A 24,571-nucleotide genomic window follows, 5' to 3' on the forward strand; every position below is an offset into this window, starting at 1 on the left:
ATAAAATTCCCAGCAGATCAACAGTTTCTGAAATAGTCAGAGCAGCCTCTGTGGCACTAAAAAACATGCCATTTTTCAAAATACCTGAAATCTTTTATCCCCCCAATTTGAGACTCAGCTTGGGCCATGTTTTTTTGTCTAAACACACTGTGTTGCTGCTATTTGATTGTCTAAATAAATGTATGTATTAAGGAGCAATATAACACATATAGCTAATAAAGTGGCTGATGAAGGGTTACATTATTATCTGTTGTTTGCATTCCCAACCGGCCTAGCAGAAACACCCGACAGTGAGAAATGTAGATTTGCATGGATTCAGACTCCTACCGTTATTAGGAGACACACACAGACACACATAAAGTGAAGTATATTTATTTCGATCTAAAGACATTTGTCCATGAAAATATTGTTAGCAGAACACCAGTGGGAACAGTAACCTCCAACTCAAAGGCCATATTTTCTGATTTTAATTGGATGTCTTCACAGTAGCATTGAGGCAAGTCTCTGTTGCATTACAAAGGCAGAAACTAAGAACACCACTGCCCTTTCATTACTCCCATAAACACTCCAATTGCTCTACTGTGACATTTTTTTTATGTAAACTTTGTATACATACAATAGAGGGCCTTTTTATCTCAAGCTTCAATTGAAAGGTAACTAATCATGGACTTAGTTTAACTTCTTTGTTTGCTCTCTGGAGTTCCAGCCCGTCTGTCAGTTTATATTGTTGTTAAAGCAATTTCAAATATCAAAAACATAATCTCGGTAGGGTGGCAGTGAAGCAGTCACAATCAAAATCAGATCACAGCATCTCTGATATGAAAGCTGACCCCCCTGTGAACATGGAAATCAATCTCTTTGACTGGCACTGGGATGCTTTCACACACACCCCAATTACATCAGTGCAAAAAACATTGCTCTATTTTCCCAGGAGATCCTTTTTTCTTTCTCTTCCATTTTTCTTTAAATGAACCTGAGAACTATTTAAAATGTGTTTATGTCTGTGACCAGTGTATATTTATTCTTTTTCAGATAAAGTTTTGTGCAGTCAATCTTTGATCAATAGTCAAAGTTTTTTGAAGGATTTAGCAGTTGCTTGCTAGCAGCTCCAGCTTCTGTTTTTTTTTTTTTTTTCATGTACAGAATGGGTAGCTTTCTGATTTATTAGGACCAATGATCAGAGGTGGGTCGTAAATGGTTAAATTTACTCAGTTACATTTACTTGATGGATAAAAATACTTTTACTTTCAATAAATCTTCATTGTGTATTTTAGTTTAAAATTAACATCACCTTGAGAAACATCATTGAATTGTTCAGATATCGCCAATGTGCCCAGTGGTCTGCTTGCCACAAAAATGAGACAATGTCAAGATTATTTTCCAGGATAGCAATGTTTTAAAGTATTTTTCCAATCACTACAACTCCAGTGCCGTTCCACCTTGAGCTCATTCTTTATTCTAATGGCAGAAGTTGAGCATTTAGACATGTGTGTGAAACAAACCATGAGAAGAAATAAAATTATCCAAATGAACACTAAGAAGAGAAACTTGTCAGTATAAATCATAGCATGTGGATATAATATACCTGAAACAATAATTTTCCACTTTAATGAAATTGAAGTGTCATGCTGTGCTAGATGAAAAAAGTCTGAATGTGTTAACGTTACTGTAACTTTGTTCAAAGCTGCAGAACTATGATTTTAAACTTCTTTGTTATAATCCTCCTGTTATGTTCGTTTCTGAGGTACCAGAAATGTTCCAGGGTCAATTTGACCCGTGGAGTATCTAATCATGCAAGAGTGTCAAAAACCAAAAGATTCCTCCAAAACATTTTTGTATCTGATTATTAACTCCAATACTAACCATTTAAATCAATATTTGTGAAATGATGTTGGTTTTTTTTGTTTTTTTTTCCTCACAAATAAAGGATCAATAACGACAACCTACTCATTTACTTATTTGGACATAAAAAATGGAATTTACATTTTTATGTCCACTGAAAAAAACCTACAAACAAAACTACAATATTTTTCTTAAAATTGATTTTTTGTAAAAAAAAAAAAAAATACTTTTTTCTTTTTTTCAATAGATGATTTTATTATTGAACTTGAGACACATATACTGTTATGGGTCAAATTGACCCGCTGATTAAAATCAAGACAAATGAATGATGCGGAGAGTATTTATGTTCTCCTCCACTTCTGCTGAGTGTCACTCAGTGTGGGTGAAGTTTGCTCACAGGAACAGAAAAGATTCCCGTCAAAAGTTGTATGAACAGCTGCTCTCTCGCAGTTTCCTAGTGAAGTAAAAAGAGTAGTGAGAAAGTGGGCTTGTGTGTGTGTGGGGGGGCTGGGGGGAAGTATGGTTCATAGCTGCAAAGAAACATATAGAATTGGACATTTTTAAAATCTTTTTTAACCTTCAACTTGACTGCCAGGTCAAATTGACCCGAACAGTATCTATGTAAAAAGTAGACGCAGGGGGTTGCAAATGTGTAAAATGAATACATTTTCAATTTATATGTAGAGTGCACTAATAAAGACAAATATATATATTTTTTTGTAATGAAAAATAAATACTTCCAACTATTTTTAACAAAATTTAAACTTTAAAACGGGTCAATTTGACCCACAACATACGGTAATAAGATGTATAAAAGAGCTCTCTAAGATTTATGAACTAGATACTTCATTTGGCCAATCAGTAGTAACAAAGTTCACCCACCCGCTTTCTCTTCTTTGGAATATAGAATAGAATAATGTTTTATTTCTCTCGCTGTTGGGGAAATATTTAAAGTTGTGCAATATACTAAAAAATATATTCTAATTATGCTGATTTGATACATTTGTAAAAGTAAGATTATATATGTTAGGACAGGGGTGTCAAACTCCAGTCCTCAAGGGCCGGTGTCCTGCAACTTTTAGATGTGCCTCTGCTGCACCACACCTGTATAGAATAATTAGGTAATTAGCAAGGCTCTGGAGAACTGATCTACACAAGGAGGAGGTAATTAAGTCATTTCATTCGGGTGTTTTGTACCTGTGGCACATCTAAAAACTGCAGGACAGCGGCCCTTGAGGACTGGAGTTTGACACCCCTGTGTTAGGACCTGAGTTAATGAGTTGTTTTGGAGTTTGCCTTGGTTCTAGATTCAGTATTGTTCTGTGTTAATTTCGTATTTTGAGTAGATTAGTTTTGTTCCTTTTTCTTTAATTCAGTCCTTTCTTAGTGATTCCAATTTATTTCTTGTATCTGATTATTTTTGGTGTTATATTTAATATTTTGTCCCCTGTATACTCTCTCTCTCTCATCCCCTGTGCCACATTTTCTCTCTCTCTCTCCCTCTCCTCAGTCTGTCTTCTGCGCTCACCCCTCACACCTGCAATCAATTAGCTCATCAGCCCAGGACTTTGTTCAGCGTTCAACATCCCTGTACTTAAGAACCTTATTCTCTCTCAGACCTTGCCGGTTCCTCCTGTCTCTTCATATTTATTTCCCTCTTCTACCCTGTGTTCTCCTTCTATTTCTGTGCTGTTTTTTCCCCCATTGGATTTATTGTTTGTGTTCTGGCATGGCTCCCTGCGATTTTTGTAAGTTTCTTTATTTGTTCATTAATGAACAAAAAGATCTCCTCAACATTTCCACTTGGCTAGCATATAACATGATAATGTTCAAGTATATAGAGGACTTAAGTCTAGAAGAACAGACAAACTTGACTATAAATTATGTTATATGATTACTCTTGTTAATGTCACAAACAGTTGCATGGAAGTTGAAATCTTTTATTGCTTGCATCTGCTTAGAATTAAAACTAAACTTTCAGAAAAGTGTTTCAATGAAAATATTGTGCTGTGAAAAAAACACCAAGGCTCAAAAACATCAGACTTCAGACTTGTGCCCTGTTCATTTTATCTGTAGCTTCACAGTTATGCACACATCAATGTCTCCCCAAATAAAAGCTGCATTGAATTACTGGATTATTTCATAACAGTATAAACAGTAGCTGGAAATATCTAAATAAAATCACTACTTGTCTTGTTCTTTCAGACCACTTTGAATTTCTACATTTTGCATCATGTTCATTCATTATGTTAGAAATTCTACTGAACATTTAAACACCTTTACAATTTAAAATTAAGAGCAAGAATTCTTTATTTGGATATAGAAAGTATAATGTGTATTTTAGTTGAAATTGTAATACATTCGATCAATTTTTAAAATGACATACACCGGTTATTGAACTGACTTACATGTTAACAGTTTAGCATATCATTGTTTATAAAATGAATACATTTAATCATACCTGGTGATCTGGGTGTATTGGTCTGAATTCCTAACCAACAGTGATGTAGGGTTCTAGGTGCAGCAAATGTCATGGATTTAAAGTGAAGATATTTTCTTCAGTCATTGTAACCTTGACTCTCACTGGGAGCAAAAGACTTTGGACTTGACTTGGACCTTAGTGACTTTGGACATGACATTGCAATATTGACTTCTCTGCCAATTAGTGAACAGATTAATAAAAAATAAAAATAGCTAATATATCCACTTCAGCTACCAGGTTATTTTATTCATCTCACTCCATGATCAGTTTGCATCAATGCAGTTAATTCAAATCATCCATCAAAATTAGGACCAATTACACAAGATCCAGTTTGTGTAATATTTTAGAGCTAAATTCATCTCATTATATATTTTGCCAGTTGGTGTGAAGTTATTAGGAATGCTCGGTTCAGTGTGTCGAGCCATTGTCTTAATTTGTCGTTTAATTCTGTTAAAATTTGATAACATGTTATGGGAAAGATTTAATCATCAAAAGATGTTTGAGGACAGAAAGTGATGCCCCTGCTGATCCAGTTTGTGCAAAGAAAGATGGGAAAAATCCAATTTGTTCAGAGCAGCAGTTTAACATGATTATTTTAAGATTTTCCTACTTTCATGAAAGGGGGGTTCACAGTTACCTCATTTTAAGATAATTCTATCCTCTCTTCTATTTAAAAAGTTAGCATCATTAGTTAGCAGAACTACTTAGAAAGTAATTGCTAGATTTTGTGCACATTTATACAAAAGGTGGCTTCACTTGTAATATATTTGAATATAAAACTGGATGCTATTTGTTTTTTATCAATAATTATCTTGAGTATAAAATGTGGGTGTGACAACTCTTAAGGGTGATTGTCTGAGTGGAAATTCTAATCAGAAATTGTCTACTATAATTTAAAAAAACTGAATTATATCCATATCTAACTCTGACACTGATCCTATGCTGACAAATATAATCCTATCAAATTCGTCAGTGGAGTTGTTGTCCATGCTAAGTTATATGCTTAATGGATATGGTATTAAGTTTCAGGTTCCTGTGGCTGCCGAGGTTGGAGGCCCTTAAAAGCCACCACAAGCTAGTTATTCAGCACTGATCTCCTTCCTGGCTGTAATTAATCTTACCATGGGGTTTCTGAGGAAAGTAACTCAAAGACTGACAGGTTTAGAAGGAGGAAGGACAAAAGGTCTATAAGTAAAATGCATTAGAGCATGTTGTTAATTTGGACCGCCCAGAATTGGCAAATGTAGTTGATGCATGACTGTGTCCCATTTTTTGTTTTTGCTGTATTTGCCACATTTAAATGTTTCATACGATCAAACAATAACTAACAAGAAGTATAGCCCACATAAATTAAAAATGTAGTTTTTAAATGGTGATGCAATTTATCAAGTAGGAAAACTATCTATACAAATCAGTCTGGCCCAATTTGAAAATGTAGCTGTATCCTAAACATAACTTTTGCCAATATTGGCTGAAACAGCTTCCAAATAGTACTTGCAGTAACTGGGAGTATGTTTTTTCCATAATGGTGAAAAAAAAATCCTGCTCAAATTTATTTGAGTTATTATTATTAGTAGTAGTAGTATTTTATTTTGCCATTTAGCCCAATAGCATATGTTTTAAAACAAAATCTGTGTTAAGATCACAGCATGTCAATATTTTTGAAGACCAGAATTTGACTAGTGAAGTTAAGGACCTATGTCTTCCTGTTTGTGATTGTGCTTCAGATCTTTGCCTTTTTGCAAATTGGTTGCATTCTCAATTAAAGTGTAACCAGTCCCCCTGTGAAACAGTTTCCCCAAATTTTGAAAAATTTCTAAAAAGTGGCCATAGCCAAGAGACACTAAAGGAAACGGTCAAGCGTGGGAATGAGCAGAGGGGCTTAAGTGGAGCTGTGGTCGAGAAAAGCACAGTTGCAGACTTACCCACTTAATTGGTTTATTTTGCAACTTTTTGGACCCTTTAACTGTTGACTAAACTAGTGACTTTTTTCTGTATTGTTGGAAACTTTACAATAACCTCTTCAATGTCCTATTGTATAGCATTTATGTTGTATGTATTACTGCCTCTTGGCCAGGACCTGGAAAAAGAGGTTTTTAATTTTTATGTTTTTTGTTATAGTGAAATAAAGGTTAAGAAAAAAAAAAGTATTGCAGTCAAGTGTTTCATAATCATCTGTCTTGAAGCATAAAGCTAGCAGTTTATGAATCAATGCTTGTCATGCTTGCTATTCCTAGTTCTGATTTGCCACTAGATTTTTAGTTTTCTGGAAATTATCTATCCTGGATCAGCTGCAGAAGTCTGATTGATTTTTGCATAGACACAGAAATATAAAGGTGGAATCCTCAATAATCTATTTAGGCAGTTTATCAATTGAGGGTTAGTTATGCTTTAATTTTCCATGTCTCAAAGATGCCGCAGACTATCACAATCACCACAGTTATGGACACAGATCTTAACTAATATGAAATATTTTCTGAACTCTAAAATGAACCTTTAAGGTGCTCTTGGAGTAATTTTGATAGCCTCATCATTCAAAGTAAGCTTCCCCCCTGCTCCATGTTTTCTCTATTTGTGCAAACTAACTCTCATTGTGCTTTGCAGGAGTCTAGAAGCCATAGAAATGGATTTGTTACACTTTTGCTTATTTGTTCTTGCATTTCTTTATTCCTCTCAATTATCTGTATTGTAGCCAAACATCAGCAATTAGCTTATTTTTGTTTTGGCAAAAAAACGTTTAATGAAAACCATGTAACACCCTCCTCTGATCACATTTAGAAAGAGGTGTATATGTGTCCATTTGGATGTCACATGAAATACTTACACACAGAATCAAGTATAATGAGCTGTAAAACTTTTATTCTTTCAGAAATTCTTTGAGCATTAAAATTGAGTCTACAGCATAAAATCCTTCATAAAGAAACACATGAAATGTTAATAGATTTTAATGATTGATACGGAGATAATTGGACTGTCAGAAATGAAGAAGTGTGGAAGAACAGAGGTGTTTTGGAGCGTAATACTTGAGCTACTGACAGAGGTTCAATCAAATCATAGCAGTTTCAAAACTTGATTCATAAATGACTCTCCTTGATAACACAGAATGATGAAAACCTGAGAAATCAAAATGATGTTGAATTATTTTCTCTTCCATTCTTCACCCTGAAGGAGTTACATAAAAAAGTGAAAGATTGATGAATGGAGCCCATATCTCTCCCGATGCCGTAAATGCCACAAGAAACCAATGATGGCAAGTCTCAGTTAAGTTCAAGTGAGTTCAGGACTTAAGAGATGCTTTGCTCATAATAAATAAATGAAAATTCATTTTAGAACATTTAGTGAAGAAAGGGGCATTCTTTAAATAATACAAAACATCTAGTGAAAATGTACAAACTGCACCCATCTCTGAATTGTGTTAGAGCACTGTTATTGACATGGAAATTCTCTTTGCACAAAGTCTGTGTAAGTCAATGTATCAATGTTTCAGCAAAATGAAAAACACATTGTAAAGTGACTTAAATTACATACTGAAAATAACAGGAACATTTTGATTCTGCCATGACCACTGACCATGAACATAGTTCATTGCTCCCAAAATGCCTAGACTGCATAAACTGAGGCTCATTACACTTAGGGGTGAAACAAACATTTGCTCTGCATCTAAATCAATAAAGGTAGCCAATCATTTAAATGCTATAAGCGGATTTAATAAATAATCAAGAAACCACCTTGAGTTTTTGAAAGATCCTCATTTGAACCTTTGATCTGTGTGTATGCTAAACAAATGTGATGAGTATGAGGAATATGGTTATTGGATAACTCTTGGGCCCTGCGACATACTGGCGACCTGTCCAGGGTGAATCCTGCCTTTCGCACGGAACGTAGCTGGAGATAAGCACCAACAACCCTCCCAACCCCATTAGGGACAAGGGTGAACAGAAAATGGATGGATAACTCTTGGAAAAAGAATTTTATAAAAAAAACAAAAAAACATTCTAAAGTCACAAACAAGACTGATTTATAAAAACTGTACCTTAGAATCATTTCAACGTGCAAAACATTGTATTTGTTATTTGATTCTAAGCTATACATGAGTTAAAAAAAAAAAAAAAAAAAGATTTATTGAACACATGAGGACAACTAAAACACCTAAATACTGCTTTCTTTAGTTCTAAATTATTTAAGAACTAGTTCCAAGTTCAGTGCATGTTCAGAGTTTACCACCTAGCTGAAGCATAGCAGAGATCAAGGGGGAGGGCATGAGCAGCTCAAACACACGTTTTATTGACAGTGCTAAGACCCTCCTACTGGCTCTGATTGCTTCTGAAAGAGCGGTGTGCTTCTGAGAAGATGATTTAGGTGTGTCACATTACTGACCATTTTGATTTTTTTTAATTTGTTTAATTTGAAATGTAAATACAAACAGTATTGTTTTGAATTGTTCTCCAGGGATTCTGAATTTTTCAGTGTTTCAGTTCAGTAGAAGTTTAAAGGTTAGTGTGAAAATTGACTACAGTAAAAATTTAATTCTATGATCTGTGCCTATTGAATCATTTTCAGCAGTAAAAGCAAATTTACAATTGCACTACAAAGTACACAGACCAGTTCAATAAAAGGGCATTTTAACTTTTTTATAAATAATTACACACAGAATATTTTCAACCCATAATTTCTGTTTATCATGATAACTGTCTACTTAAAGACAATGACAACTAAATTTTAAATATGAATGTTACATCCAACCTAGAAAAAAGGAAAAAAAAAAAAAAACAGAAATGTTGTCTTAGCAGCCTAAGAGTTGTTTTCAAAATGTATTTTTATTCCAGCAAACAAGTCTAAATAGAATGCATACTATAAATTATTAAATTTAACTTGTATCATTTATGCCTCTTTTCACCTCAGATTAGTCAATTTTTAATGTGAAGTAATTATTGTAATTGTGACATTTTTTTTTGCCATTTTATTTTCAGTTTGCATTGGAAAAACAAATACACATTAACAAAGAATGTCAGAAATATATATTTATGGTTACTGATTATTTGCTACTTTTCTCATTTTATTTTGGAAAATGTATAAATCTAAGGTGATATGAAAATGTTGGAACTTTCTGCATGAGCATTTTTAATATTATTGTTCCAGAACACGTAAGATAACAGGTTAGCAAGTACTCTGACACGCTGACAAAAAGGTTGACCAATAAACACTTATTCTGAAATCAAATAATACACTATAATGTTTTGACTTTCTCTCAGAAGCCATCTTTGTTTTCAGTTTATTCCAAGTTAAGTCAACTTTGGCTTTCAATTTTTGAACATGAAGACCTTTAAGAAGTCAGTTTTTTTGTTTTTGTTGTTTTTGTTTTTATTTTTTATGTGCTAGATTTCTCCTGAAATTTCAGCTTTTTTCTTCTCTTGGTTTACTTTTTCTTTTTACCACTACCAGACAGGGAACATCCATTTAGCAATAAAGACAAACATACAGTCGAAGGCAAGATCCTTCTTTCGCCACATTTTTCTAAAACTTAAAATTAAGGTAGAATGTGATTTTTTTGTTGTTGTTGCTTGTTTGTTTTTTTGTTCTTTTGCTCTGTGCTTCTCTGCAAATTTAAATATACCTGATTCAACTGATTCTATTTTTGGTCTTATTGTTAGTTGAGATAACTTTCACACTAAAGTGGTGTGAATATAATTAAGATTTCATGGCAAGGCCCCTGTGAAATGCAGTTTGATGTTGAAAAATGATAAAGTCTTAAGAATACAATACAAGTAGATGGTAATAGGCTTGTATGTAGCAGGCAGTTCGTTATCATTTACCATATGTTTTACATTTAATTAAGTAAGAGCCCTTGAAGACATAATCTAAGGTGCAGGATTTTTTTCTACAGGAAGACATAGAAATATTCAGCAACATATGATGCCTTATACATTCCTGTCAATACCAGACCCAAAGTCTCTTCTTGGACAAAGTGCTCTGCTTGTCATGTCACACTTTTTTTTTTTAGCTCTCTACAGCAATATAGCAAAGCAGAGCAGCAGATTGCAATCAGTTTCATAATGAGTTGAAGCTCATCTGCTTCTAACGAAATTATCAGAGCAGATAAACAACCCATCTTTCATTGGAACAATAGTTCCAATATTTTAGAAATAATTGCAAGTGTAAGGTATTATTTTTCTCTGTTTTGAAATCAATCTGTCATCTGTGAAGATTCACAGAAAGATCAAGTAGATGTTTTCAATAATTCTGTAAACAGTGGTTTGACAAAAATCATGCAATTTATTTGATGCAGCCAAGTTTTTCAGACACAATACAAGACAGGGATTTAAAGAGATAACTTTTTTTAAGGCTTTCATATGTGTGACAGTTTGCACTGCTAGTTGAAAAACTCACACTGTATGATCAGTGCTGGTTGTTGAGCAGTATTTTCACATCCTGAAATAGTCATTAGTGGTCCTGTTGCAGCACAATCTTCTGTCTATCCGCAGGGTGACCATTTTGAAATTGCAGGAACACCATTAAGCTGTAAAATCACATTACATATATTTGCTTAGGATCTAGATTCCAAGTTGAATTGCTTTGTGGAAGAATTTCCTCCTACAATAACAATTAGTATTTACAGTTGAGCTGCTCAGAGATTTGTTGTTATGTTTTCTTGACTGTTTTAAAGTCTTCACTTGATGTTATGGCTCCATTAGACATTTTGTTGAGGGACTTTATGGTCCACTAAGCAAACAATCATTTAAATTCAATTAAGACTTTAAAATAGCGCAGTTGAAAACAGTACTTTAAGAGGTTTGTTATTGTGTAGTCCTGACCCATGTGCAATGACTTTATCCGGCACAGTATGGACTCTATGTTACAGATTACAGCAGATAAACTCTTCAGTGTAAGTGCAATGGATTAACTGGAATAATTTCCACAAACCTCAACCTAACGTGAAATGAACAATAATGGGATGGACTCAGTGAGTATCTTCTCCTCAGATCATTATACAATTAGCAATTAGCAGTCAGTGTGTTACAGTAGGTGCAAATCAAAGCTGTCTGAACTTGCCAACCTATCCTAGGGCGGTGCAAACAAAAATCTTTCACTGCATTCAGACATGATTAATGTCTCTCACAAGATTGTCTGCAATGGCAGATTAGGCATGATTATGAGTGGGCTCATTTATTTTCAACATGTCATTATCCCCTATGACATCAACTAAGCAAATGGCCAATGTGTTTATAAGCACATCCGTAAGCAGGGCTTTCCTGATCATTAATGCCGTAGCTTGATTTCCATAAAAAAGCTTTATAAACTAAATTACTAACATGTATAGATAAACCTAAATAAACATAGTTCTACATTTGTACACAGTGCCCTACATATTTATTATACTGCTGGTAGAGATTTATAAATAAAAAAATATACATAGAAGCATAGAAAAGAAAGAAAACCCTAACAGAAATGTATATTTTCTTGCAATAGTACAGTGTTGCACTGAATAACTTTGAATAATTCACCACTTTAAAGTTTACTGGTTTTGATGAAATAACTAACCATGCTGGAAAATGATTGTTTTACTTTATCCCTGGTAAGCCTACAAGTCCATTTAAGAAAATTGACCAAAGCTCTTCTTTTTTTCTTGCATCCTACTTTTACCTAGGAATCCATGATTTTACAAATTATAAAACACAAAGTGACAGAGGCCAATTACTTTTAGCAACTCTTCTAAATGGGAAGGACAAAAGGACATGTCGCTTAATTAAGTCAGAATTCTATGCAGATCAGGAAACAGCTGCTCATCTAAATGTGCTCACATTTACAGGGAGAGCAAGAATTGAAACATTTAAAACATCTAATACTCTAACAAATAAAGCTGAATGAGGAGCCAAGTTTAAACTGCCACCACACACATCCAGGAGGGTCTTCTGTTTTTATATATGTGTATATATATATATATATATATATATATATATATATATATATATATATGTGTATATATATATATATATATATATATATATATATATATATATATATATATATATGTTTTTATATATGTATATAAAAACATAAGACATCAACCAATAAATGTGGTTGGTGTCTTACTTAGTTGTGATTTAATGCAAGTTTTTATTAACGTAATTTCAAAGAAACCTGTTAACATTTAATTATATTAAACCTAAATTACTTGATAGTTACATGCCACCCTGCTATTCTGGAAAAATTCAAATATTGCTCAAAATCAAGAGAAAATGTTCTTTGTTTACTTCACACTACAGATACCTCAAATTAAAAATATTTAAGAAATCAATTAGATCAATTAAATCACTTAAATATCCAGTATGCCAGAATTTTTTCCCTTTTTTCCTTGTTTAATACACCCCCATATTTATTGCATATTTATTTATGTAGAAAAAAGGATTTGTCCTCTGAAGTCAAATCTTAAATTTACTTACAATAATTTACTTTTTTATCTGTCTTTTATTTTATTTTATGAAGGTATACAAATGATTAGGAGTTAACTGTAAAGAACAGACCAATCACTTTATAAAGTTCTGTAGCCATTGTTCAGTTTTTTCTTTTAGGTTTATCAAACACAAAACATAACAACACCAAAGATGTCTAAGAACACACAGCTGAGAGGACAAAATCAAGCCTTGCATGAAAAGAAATCTGTATCTTTTTTTAAGAGCATAAATAATACACAACCTTTTGGTGACTGACTGCTTAAGTTGATTGTTCATTTCAGTTGCTGGTGTGCAACCCTTATCCTGTGACTTCTGATGTGAAGTTTTTTTTACCTTTCTATTGGTTTCCTGGCAAATATGGCAAACGATTGGATGCTGCAATTGTGACTCTTTAAACACTCGTTATCACACTGGTTTTGTGATACTGGTTAATCGTGTTATTCACACTCAAGGGTTGAAGGAATTGTGTCTTGTAGTTTGTCAATTACTAATGTCTTGATACTGTCCTCATAACTTTAATTATGAAAACAAAATTGTTAAACAACATTTTTTTTCTTGTATTATTAGGTGTATTGTCTTTAAACAGATCTGATTAATTTTGATGAGCCTGTTGAGCAAGCATGAATATTTGATAACTGTTTTCAATGGCTTGATTGTCCCAAAAAACCAAGACAAACATAGTGAAATAGAGTCATGAAATATTCACCGGAGTGTAGGTGTGAAAATGATTAACTCCAAAGTCATGGTTTTCAAGGATGCAGGTGTCCTCGTCTTGTCTAACTAACTTGACCATGAACTATGAGGGAAAGACGCAACAAATAGGTGCACTGGAGAAATATGCTGTAGATTTTTCTCTTTTATCCCAACTTGAAAAATGGCATCACAACCGAAGAATGTCGACGAGATACAATCAAGGCATTCAGGCCTCTTAAAGTACAGCTTGTCATCGCAGCAGAGAAAGCTTTGGGTCAGGGCTCATAGAGAGCTATCTCCAGCAAACACAAAGCTTCACTCCATTCTTGACATTTCTTTTGGTAAATGCAGCAACATGTTTTGCAGCCTTTATGTTTTCAAATTGCTCTTAACAGTCCTGCAGTTGCTCTTGTCAAAGTCTCAGCCCTCAACCTCCAAACTTTCACAAACAGCCACAAATAATGAAAAAAAAGTAAAGAAAAAATCATTGTCAATAAGTCGTATCATGGCAGTATAAGTTCAGCTTCATTGATTCTGTAAGCCACATGACTTATACAATATTTTAATTATTTTAAACATGTCTACTATGTATGAAGATGATTTTATAAACACAAAAACAGGTTATATTTTCCTTTTCCCCCCTCTGATAAGGAACTGGATTTAAAAAGAAAAAAAAAATATATATATATATATAAAACAAACTAATAGTTGAGCTAAGGCTTAGTCTTTGCATCATGATGAGTTGGTGCCACCTACTGTTAACAGAGGGATCGTATTGCCTGGACTTTCCTGCAAACTTCAGAAAAACACTAATGAGAAGGCAGCAAAAATTTCAAATGAAACTTCTGGATTTATTCCTTTCTAATGCATTTAATCTTATCTCACAATGGTCTAAGAATGAAGATTGATATTTCAATCAACCAGGTAGCAGACATAAACTGCATTTCTAAATGAAGTTGAATGAAAATTTGGTTAGCATATGATGGATTTTAAAAAAGAAAATACAGAATAGTGGTTATGCAGTAACAGGAATTATATTAAGACAGATTAATATGGTTATATTTTATGTTCGTACAAATGTTGATAATTTTCTTAATAATTCACAATGAAGTTCAGGTTCGTCTCATAAACAAAACAATTTGTACAGACCCTTCCTGAAGACTTCAACACCTTTGTCAATCAGTCTGGGACTGCCATCATAGACTATACAGGATTCCGGGAGAGGTTATTTATTTGCATATCAGTGACACAGATTAACATACATTAACATACATTATGCCTGAATTAAGCATGGCATGAAATAGAACTTGGAGAGGCTTCTGAAAACAGTTTGCTCTGAAGTCGATTCAAGGAAAAACTTGCTGTTCCTTGCATAATCTCCAGTAGCTCAAATAAACATGTACAGAATGTACACTGATAGCTTTTATTATCTGTACAGTGCTCATATCATTCTCTATAGTATGCATTATCCATGCTGTTGACATGGCTGCTGCACTAATTAATAAAGGATTTAGATGTAACAGGCTTTTTGTGAATTTTAGACTGACTTACACATCTAGCATTAACACAGGTGGTTGTCTGGTGGTTTGTCTTGGGATGATGTTTGTTCCAAATTGGCACTTTGTAAATAAAATTAATTGAAAATACAAGGAGAAAACTCTAGTTTCCTCAGTAACTGTTATATATTTGTGATTAATTTTGTCTCTATTGAAGATTCAATGTTTATCTGGATGCAAACTGAGAACAAGATCAGGTAATGGAGAAACCTGGAATCAATGATGAGGCTTAACAAGAATGGTACTAAAACGTATGCTGTCTAATGATAATATAAATTTAGACAATATAAATTATCACAAAAAGATAATGACTGCATTACAGTACAACTGAGCATATGCTGGCATCTTATTTATTGTTGTTCTGTTGTTTACTTTCGTTTAATTACAGCAAACAACTTTTTGATCTCAATCAGACTCTTTCCACACTTACACAATTTTTGCTTTAAAACTGAATTTTTTCTGCACCATTTACATGGAATCTGGATTTTCAGTGAGGAAAAAAGAACAATGCTTTCAGAAGAGGATAATTTGACAAACTTCTGCAAACTGATTAAGTAAATTATTTAGAGGGAAAGTAAACTTAGAGAATACTCAAGTTATGATATTGTGGAGATATCTTTAGCAGTGTTAGTGTTAGCCTAACACTGTTTTAGCTATGCTTAAGATCTTAAAAATTCTGGTGTTGCAAACCTTGACAACATTTACACTTGTTTACATGGTAGCTATATGTACAACACACTAGCGCTTGAATTCAGTTAAGTTATAAAAACAAAGAGTTCAGATTTGTTTCGCTTTGAAACAAATCTGCTCTTTACAACATAAATTACAAAAGTGTTTTATATATGATCATGTCTTCATGACATTTAAGCAGGACATAACTTGATGTCATCTTATCATTATTATGCCATAACATGAAAGTACATCACATGCCAGAAGATCATAAGAACTTAAAATATAATACACAGAATTAAAAATACATATCACCCATACGGAAAGCAAATGTGTAGGACACAAGTTAAGCCAGCATTCAACTGTGATAAAGAAGGATAAAAAAAATAAAACATATACCTTGTTTGCTGCTTATCATAAAAAGAGACTATTAAGTCCTTAAAGATTACTTTGGTTTAGATCTTTAGCTTTTAGCCTCATTCAGCAACCAAATAACTCTGTTTACAGTCTGAGTGTGGGATCTTGCAAGATTCTCAATTCATGCAGGATTTCAGCAACAACTTCACATGAGAGTTCAGGAATGAACTAGGGTTAAATTAACAAAATATAATTTTTTATTTTCTTTTTATTTATTCAGAGATTTATTAAATTAACTAACATACGGTGAATACGTAAACAACTTCACCTACCCTGGACTTACTCTGAGATTCCGGTGTGATTATTAAATTTTTTTTGGCCATGTATGGTATAAACTTCTCCTTTGAATGCATCTGCCAGAGCCTTATGAGTCAAGTAAACCTTTGCATGCCAGAGACCTCGAAAATTTGCACACAAGAGTTTTACTTATTCTTCAGACTTTCACTGCAGTTCCTATTTTAAACAGTAAATGTTGCTGCAGATGAAATCTGTCTGTAAGTATTTAAGAATTGGCAACAGAAGAAGAATTTGCAACAGCACTAGTTTCATAGCTACAAAGTTTGGTCTCTACAAGTATTACCTTCAAGCATATTTTTAAGAGGATGTAATATTTTGCATTCAGCATTTCCTCTGTCTTTACACTAAACTGTTTAGAAGCAACTTCTCTCTCAAAGCTTATTTTGAGAGAACAGAAGAGGCATTTTGTAACTCAAGTGTTTGATATCAAAATCTGTGTTTGTGTGGATAGTTTTTTTACCTTTCACTTTCTATGTAAGTTTATATGTTTTTCGGATAAAAATCAGTTAACTTTTAAGTGTTATTTTTTTTAAATAGATATTGCTCAGGGGATGTCATAGTCATTTTTCTCTTTAAACATCTAACTCAGTCTACCTGCAGTCACACATCCAAGGCCGTCTTAGTCCCAAATAGAGCAAATCCATGAATGAATTGATAAAGTGAAAGAGTCTTAAAGTGGAGGGCCGGAAATAACTCACGAAATGTCACTGATTCTTCTATCAGTTGGTCAGAGCAACTTTTGAGCTTTGTTATCTGGGTGAGGCACACAGCTAGAGTCCTATCTTGGCATGAACACACATTCAGCCTTGAGCTCAGGTAGCATCTTATGTGGTGGCACTCTTGGAGATGAACTCTAAGTAAATAGATATTGCTGTTGCTTTCTATCATTATTAGCTCCTGACTGCCAGCCATATTGCCATGCCCTCACTGTTGCAAGGCCATATCATCGGAGGTGTTACTCAGATCCTGACTGCCCCTGCAACTCAGTTAAGAGTTCCTCGAATAGCACCATTCAAACATGATTTGAACATCTGTCAAAGTCCTCTCCAAGTAATGGAATGACAGCATCATGCAGAAAATTAGAAAGCAAATGCCTACGTTAACTAGATCCCTTGAAAAGAAGTAACTCAATGGTGGACAGCAGCATCTTGTGGACAGTTACTTTTCTATGTTACAAGGAAACTGACTGACAGCGTGAATTACATGGAAATTACAGAGTCCAATCTGGCTCAATGTGATCCTTAATAACACAGCCATAAACATGACCATCGCACAGCAACTTTTTCCCAGTAAAAAGCCTAAATTAAGAGCTTAGAACAAACTAAAAGCAACTCCTCCTCTCTGAAAATACTAATGCTTTTTCAAGGCCTATGTTGTTGTCTCTCTCACAAGGAAAAAGAAGTAGAAAAAAATTCTGTGCACAAATCAAGAGTGACATCTTACTTCAAGACAGGTATTCTTAAGATGACAAAGGTGAACATTAGTCAAAGTAGATTGCCTATTGAAATTCCTTTCTTCACAATAATGGAAACCTAATTTCAAAGGGGGTGGAGACGACTTGGGGCCCTTTGTTGGTCTAACAGATATAATAGCAATAAAAAAAAATTACTAGAGAACACTTTGTAAAAGATCTGAAGCACAGATTCCCAACATATCTAAAAATGCTTATTAGCACTTTATAGGAAAACAACAACAACAACAACAACAACAAAACAAACTTCTGGACATCTAGGCAAGGCATTTCTATGGGCAGACAAAACTAAATTAAAAAATGTCTGGGAATTCCAGTTCTTTGCAGCTATTACAGCTTTCGTCCACATAAAGTTGAAGTAAATACTTTAAAGAGCAGATTTTTTTTTTACCCTTATTTAATGAAGATATTATTTAAAATATGCATTTTATATTTACTCAGGGGATTATTGACAAATTAAAATTTGTTAGATAATATCGACCATTGAGGACATGCAAACACAGAAAGAATCTAAAATAATTTAGCTGTGGAAACACGTGACAATGGTAACCACCAGATGTTAACAAACTTACTTTTGCCAAAATTTGATAAAGACAAATCTTTTTGCAGTAAATATCGCAAATCCTCAAAAATACACATTTCTAGTACCTGTCTGTTGTCTAGCTCTCCTATGGCATTACTGTATTTGTCTTATTAACTCCCATACAACTCACTTTTTTTGTTGTTGTTTCCTTATGGGCCTATTCCTGAATGATATAAAAAAACAGAAAAGAAGAAAAAAAAAACTTCCAAGAAAAGCACTTTGCTTGATGACATGGGAAGGACATGAGAGGACAACGTCCCTTTAATCCTTCTTACACTGACTAAATAATTCATGACACCATCCAAGTGTAACTGTGGGTTTAAAAAGCATTCATTTATAGTAATTGATGACCTGAAGGACCCTGTCTCACACTGTTAGCCAGGCCAATTCAAACTCCTTGGTTCCTGTGCTGTGATGTTAAGAACAATATTTCTTTCTGCTTTCCCTCTTTTCATCCATAACCTGCAGAGATGAATTCATGCCAAGGACATGACTCGTGTTCTTTTAACCTTGTACACAACTCAGAATTTTTTTATTTATTTTTTTACTTTTTCTGTTCAATAATGTCATAAATGCACATTCAATGTTTGCAGTAAGTCAGACAACTTAAATCGTTAACTGAGCAGCTCTTTCAAAAAAACAGGAGTCATTATGCTGCACTGCTTTCTGAATGAATGGCCCTGAGAGGCAGTTTAGTTTTTTACTTATTTTTTTTTAGGGGAGCAGACCAAATATTTGATGGAATGTAGTTTCAATGGAAATGAGGAAGAGCTAATCCAGTGTGAAACACAAATGAACACATCTGTAAAAATGTACAATTTGTTAGGTCTCCTTACTAAATGAACTTTCCAAACGTGCCCTTTCGATTGCCCTGCTTGGTCTGACTAAAACAGTGTATTTGAATTTTCCTTGAGCCAATTATGCAGGAAACAACGCATTAACAATGAATGAGTTTGGAACGATAAAACAGACTCACTATTTTGAAATATAGGATTTAAAAAAATTATTTTTAAATTTATTCTTCTATACCGGACTATAGCATTTCTCTTGAGACATTTGGGTGGATAGTAACTGCAAAATGTGACAGCTTTGAGCGCTTTACTTTTACGGCTGATATGAGGAATGGATGGCTGCTCTTCGGAGATAGTGCGTTAGCCCTTCCAAAGCAGTCCACCTCAATGACTTTGAACAGATCTTTTTCTAAGATATTGTATAATATCTTCTTGGTATAGCTTGACATGTTTCCATCTAATATGGACGAAGCTGTAAGTGGAGCTCCCTTACTTCCTTAGGGGGAAGATTTATACAACACACATTTCCAGAACTGGAATAAGACCTGACAACCCCATAAATGGAAACATCTGATATCTGACTTAAATTCTTAGCCAGCTTTCTGGTTTTATGGAATTTTGCAGATTGGACCTTGAATCGTCAAGGCCACAGAGAGTCTCAAAACAGACATTTTGTGGATCAGAGGTGCTTCATTTGACATTTTGACACAAGCACTGGAAGAATTGCTCCTTTCTATGTACAGCATGTCAGTTAGTCTGAAGGACACTTGAATCTCAAAGAAGAAAATATAAAATAGGTTGAGTAATCATGCGTAAAGGTCTGTCAGTTAATTGTCAGACCACAGAGACTCATTAAACAGCCACGCTAACAAAGTAGCAGGATCTTATCAAGTTTTTTACTGCTTTGAATAAATAACCCTTATTAATTATTTATTTTTTTTAAATTCATGGCTGTTTTAATGGTTTGAAAAAAAAGAAAGATTAAAATGAAGCAAAAGTTCAACTTTACTTATGGCAACTTTATGATTAAATTGTATTTCTATTTTTCGTTTTTAGTTTTTGCTGTTTCTATTTGTGAATTGCAACTTTAAGAATAAATTAGTTGGAGCCAAAGTGACAAAAAAAATAAATAAATGTTTCTCACAGCTGCAAAGAAAATCTGATTCCATACTTGGGGGAACAGCACAACATTTTTAAAGACTTATCGGATTTTTATTCCCAGACGAGCTTGTTGAATTCTGCCTCCACCAAACAGCCGTCTGCTCCCCATCCCTCCAGACTCTAACAGCTAGAGCAAGAAAACAGATGAAATTCACGCTGACTGAAATTACATGCAAGCCTCCCATTGTGAAGCATTTAACAAAAGGACCAATCAGTGATTTAGCATGTCATCAAGAAGACAACCCTGTCCTCACTTTGTTTGACAGGACACAATATGGGAACAGTGTGTCTCCGTTGCTTCTGCAGGTCATGGAGGTTCTCCGCCCAGCAAATCTCTGACAGTCACCCCGTGCTCGAAGAGGAAATTCTGCCCAAACTGCTTCTTTGGAGAACTTTACTATCCACCTCCATTCTAAAACCTAAGAAATCTCTGGCTGCACTCTGCTCTGACGATCAAATCCTTTACACTTCTCTCTGGCGTCAGACAGAAGGAAAAATTGTTTACCCCATGAGGATGAATCCTGAACTAGAAAAAAAAAAAAAAAAAACATACATTAATCTGGCATTGTCTCTTTATTGTTCAGGGAATCATAGCAGGGGGCAGCAATGACTGATCCTGAGGACTTGAAAGACTTTTATTTTGTCAGATTTGTGATAGATGTGGATGTTTCTCCAGAGGGCATAGTCTCATAAATCTAAAGGACACAAGTTTTGAAGCACAGAACTTCTTAACAGTTGTGCTTACAGTTACTGGAAATACCAAGAGGTGGTACTACTTTGCTGCTTATTTAAATGAATCGAGAAACAACACTATTTTGCACAATTCATATCTTACAAAATGTCTTCATTAATAAAATATAATTTTGGCTGCAGGAATACCTAATATCACTTCAACACCCTTTACTGATGCTACCTCATCATTTCAACCTAGTTTTGGTATTTGTAAATCTTAGAAATATGTTTTTAAATGGCCATATTCAAACCCTAAAAATATCTCCAATATGAGCTCTGGGAAAGAGATAAATCCTGACCAGACCGGATCTGCTGCTGTACTCCGAGAGGGGATACTATCAGGGAAGTTTGTGGTTTCATTGATTTCAAGACTCCAATCAGCTCCATCTGATGTAGTGGGCTGAGGGAGAATCTACAAGGCTAAACAGTCTGCAGACTGTTGCACTGTTTGATAACACAAGTTTGACATGTTTGTTCTGTGATAACGGCAGTCAATTAAAGGAAGTCAAGGTTTATTGATTCATGTATGAGCTACATTATTTTCAATCCTCTATTATTCCTTTTCTTTATTCATTTTATCAAATTTTTAGGTTACTCCTCTCCAATGTCCCCATTATTAAGGGTTTATTTTGTGAACTCTGGGAAATAAACTTATAAAGATGACACCGGTTTAGTGTTTATTCCCCCTCACTAGTAAAAACACAAACACACACAGATGAAAAAAATAAAAAATAATTAATGGAACAATAAAAGCACAAAAGATAAAGGACAATATTAACAAAGGGCCGACGGCAAAAAATTAAATCAAAACAACTTACAAAGGATTTTTAAAACCGCTAACAGCAATGAGTTGAATTTTCTGTGGAAATTTTTCACACAAATGTCAGAGTTATACAAGTCCTTATTGCATGAATGAACAGACTCAATTAAATGAAGTTAACTTTTTTTACTTTCTTTAAATAAAAAAAATACATCATCATATTTTGTTTAAATAAAGGTGATGGATTATTCTTAAAAAACTGTCACCAAAAGTCCTTAAGTTCATGCGAACATATATGAAAATGAAAGAATCAATTTTCCTCCTTCATTCATCATTCATCATTTGCTTCAGAAGAAAAGAACTTCAACCTCTTTTAACCTTCACTCAAATTACGCAAATAACCGGCCTTAACAATGATTTGCGTCTCAATGTCTCCATTTTTGTGGAAATGTAAACAACCAAATACAAATATTATTAAAACTATTTTAAGAATGTACTTAAATAATAATAATATGTTATTATTGTTATTATTATTATTATTATTATTATTATTATTATTAAGAGAAAATATTGTGATATGTTAGAAAATAAGTCACAATAAAAAGTATATAAAGATTGTCAGATATCAAATATGTTATACAATTATACATATATATAATTATACACACAAATATAATGATTTGTATGTAATTCAAAGTAAAAAGAAGTAAATATTATAATATATATATTTTTAAAATCATACCCATGTTTGAATTCTTCACTTTACAACATTTCAAAATCTAGTCATGGTTATGGTTAAAATATATGTTAGAAAACAGCTGAGTCGCATGAAGGTTTCCATCATATTGTAAAAACCACGTCATTGCAATATTTAGCAGAACAGCACAATTTAAGCTGCAGACACTGAGAATGGGCACTTAATGCACAAGTTATTTATTTCTTACCTAAATAAATGCCATGTCTGGGATACTAACTCTAAAACAATAAAATGCTAAAATTATTTGGTTAGGAGACTTGGTTTTAAGTGACTGTATCTGTGAAGTTCTTGTAAGCACAAAGAAGACTTTGCAAACATCTCTTTAGCAGCAATAAACTTCCATAACCAACAGCAGTCATCCACCTAGGTGACAAGTCAACAGAAACAATCAATCGTGTCTGTTGCAATAACCGTGAAAGGAAGTGCCTCCGATTTATCTTTATTAAATCAATAGGGATTTGATAGCCTTACCTGCAGTGGAGTGCTTTGCCCAGTGTTGGAGCTGTAAGTGTCTTGTGCTTTGGGACAGGGGGGAGATCTCTGGTTCACTTGTTGTTTGTCGGGGATAGGGTAGTTTGCTGTGTGGCTGGAAGCGACACTCCTAAGGGTCCACTGTGAATAGAGGTCAGGATAATAGACACAGGCACACAACAAAGACTGATAATCCTGTCTCGCCCCACAGCTCCCATGTTGCAATCAGACATTTTCAGGGCAGTTAATTTGCAGTGAGGGGCACCTGAATGAACTGCGGTTGGGAAAGACTCCCAAGCTCCCATTATAGGCAGTAACCGGTGTCAATTCACAGCAATTAGACCACTCAGATGTGTCAGTAGACAGGCCTCAAATTAATAAATAAATAACGTCAACCACAAGTGCTTGCTGATATAGCCTTTTGAGTCATTTGAGTCTCCCAGTGGTCTATTTCAGAGCAGAACGCTTAGCCCTTTAAAAAGTGACGAGGTGTGCTCTCCTCCCTGGGTGTCCGGGATGACCTCTGTGTGAAAATTGCTCTTAGCAAGAAGGTTGCTTAAATCAGTTTTCAGTGATTTGCACTAAACAAATTGGCATTTGGAGAAGAGTGGCAAGAAACATGCCATTGTTGAAACAAAGTCACAAGAGTCCTTTTTTTCTGCTGGATAGTAATAATTTATATGTGTGTAACCAAATATAGAATTTTTCAATTAAATATTTAGTTTGAAACTCTGACAGTTATAATATGGTGAATATATAATTTTGAAAAATGAACACCGATATCTTGCTACATACACCAAATTTTTGCTGTTAATTCTTCACTGTGCTATTTTAAAAACTGTACCCCATGCATTACTAACACGGCACATCCATCCAAATAAACCTAAAACAAGGTGGTGGCAGCATCATGCAAGGTTTTTTCTTGTGTAGGTACAAGAATAGAGGCTGAAAATAATCTTAGAGTTGGGTCAGAGATTCACCTTTCAGCAGGACTACTACCCTAAAGGCAGTTAGGTCAAGTGGACCTCTCTTTAAAGACAAATATAAGAAAACAATTTTAAGTGATTTTACTTAGCTTTGAAATAAATGAATGGTCACATAATGTATATAAAGGTTTAACTAGAAGGTTAAGTCTTACAGCCTGTGATTAACCTTTTCTACCAGCAGAGTGGCGAGCCTGGGGCTACTCTTTTGCTCCTGTAAGGCCTCAGGCAATAATCTTGATTCTAACATTTCACAGCTTTTAATATCTGGTAGTATGTATTCTGTGTCCTCATTTAATGTTGTTATATTACATTGTTTTTCTGTACTTCTTAATGTTCAAACACTATGTGACTGTTAAGGTGTATTAATTAAAACTGAGCAACAAATTATATTAAAAATTACCTGTATTATAAATTTCTGTAGACAGAGATATGCAGAACATTTTCAAAAAT

General features: G+C 34.1%; 1 protein-coding gene across 4 annotated transcripts in view; it reads left to right on the plus strand.

Annotated features, from left to right (window-relative positions):
* The first annotated feature begins 3,517 nt into the window (after nt 1–3,517).
* The window catches only part of adgrl4 (adhesion G protein-coupled receptor L4), a 50,918-nt gene continuing 29,864 nt past the window's right edge, over nt 3,518–24,571 (plus strand). For 2 of the 4 annotated variants that reach the window (XM_044129569.1, XM_044129572.1), the window contains exon 1: nt 3,518–3,590. The gene's annotated coding sequence lies outside the window, so the exon portion shown is untranslated. Of the gene's footprint in view, nt 3,591–7,492; nt 7,596–24,571 lie in introns of all 4 variants that reach the window. The other 2 variants (XM_044129571.1, XM_044129573.1) reach the window with 2 other exon arrangements.

Source organism: Gambusia affinis, linkage group LG10, assembly GCF_019740435.1.
Source record: "Gambusia affinis linkage group LG10, SWU_Gaff_1.0, whole genome shotgun sequence".
Taxonomy (NCBI): Eukaryota; Metazoa; Chordata; class Actinopteri; order Cyprinodontiformes; family Poeciliidae; genus Gambusia; species Gambusia affinis.